A 1,552-nucleotide genomic window follows, 5' to 3' on the forward strand; every position below is an offset into this window, starting at 1 on the left:
TAGGTGGTCGTTTAGACCCTAGAGAGCTCTGGTTGGTTAGTATTGTTGCTCTCTTCATGAAGCCACAAACTCTTTCAGCTCCTTCAGTCTTCTCTCTAACTTCTCCATTGGAAAACCTTGATTAGATCAATGGTTAGCTGTGAGTATCTGCCTCTGGGTATGTCAGACTCTGCAGAACCTCTAAGGAGACAGCCATATCAGGCTGCTGTCAGCATTCCCTTCCTCTCATCCATATCATCCATATCAGCATCTATTTTTGGTGACTGCATATGGGATAAATACTCAGGTGGAATGGTCCCCAGACAGCCTCTCCTTCAGTTTCTGTTCCACACTTTGCCTGCATATTTGCTCCCTTGGGTATTTTCTTACTCCTTCTAAGTAAGACCTAGGCATCCCCACTTGTTCTTCCTTCTTCATGCACTTTATGTGGGCTGTTAGTTGAATCTTTGTTGTTTCAAACTTTTGAGGTAATATCTGCTTATCAGTAAGTAAATACCATGTGTATTCTTTTGTGATTGGGTTACCTCACTCTGGATGATATTTTCTAGTTCCATCTATTTACCTAAGAATTTCTTGAATTCATTATTTTTGATAGCTGAGTAATATTCCATTGTGTAACTGTATGACAATTTTTGTATCCATTCCTCTGTTGAGGGGCATTTTGGTTCTTTCCAGCTTCTGGCTATTATAAACAAGGCTGCTATGAACATAGTGGAGCATATGTTCTTGTTATATGTTAGAGAGTCTTCTGGGTATATGCCCAGGAGTGGTATAGCAGGATCTTCAGGTAATGCTATGTCCAGTTTTCTGAGGAACCGCCAGACTGATTCCAGAGTGGTTGTACCAGCTTACAGTCTCACCAACAATAGAGGAGTGCTCCTCTTTCTATGCATCCTTGACAGCATCTACTATCACCTGAGTTTTTGATCTTAGCCATTCTGACTGGTGTGAGGTGGTATCTCAGGGTTGTTTTGATTTGCATTTCCCTGATGACTAAGAATGTTGAGCATTTCTTAAGGTGCTTCTTGGCCATTTGAGTTTCCTCTGTTAAGAATTCTTTGTTTAGCTCTGCGCTCCAATTTTAATTGGGTTATTTGGTTGTCTGGAGTATAATTTCTTGAGTTCTTTGTATATCTTGGATATTAGGCCTCTATGGGATGTTGGATTGGTAAATATCTTTTGCCAATATGTTGGTTGCCTTTTTGTCTTGTTGACAGTGTCCTTTGCCTTGCAGAAGCTTTGAAATTTGATGAGGTCCCCTTTGTCGATTCTTGATCTTAGAGCATAAGCCATGGGTGTTCTGTTCAGGAACTTTTCCCCTGTGTCTAGGTATTCGAGGATCTTCTCCAACTTCTCTTCTATTAGTTTCAGTGTATCTGGCTTTATGTGAAGGTCCTTTATCCACTTGGAGTTGAGCTTTGTACAAGGAAATATGAATGGATTGATTTGCATTCTTCTACATGCTGACTCCAGTTGAGCCAGCACAATTTGCTGAAAATGCTGACCTTTTTCTACTAGATGGTTTTAGCTCCTTTGTCAAAGATCAAATGAT

Source organism: Arvicanthis niloticus, chromosome 9, assembly GCF_011762505.2.
Source record: "Arvicanthis niloticus isolate mArvNil1 chromosome 9, mArvNil1.pat.X, whole genome shotgun sequence".
NCBI classification, from domain to species: domain Eukaryota; kingdom Metazoa; phylum Chordata; class Mammalia; order Rodentia; family Muridae; genus Arvicanthis; species Arvicanthis niloticus.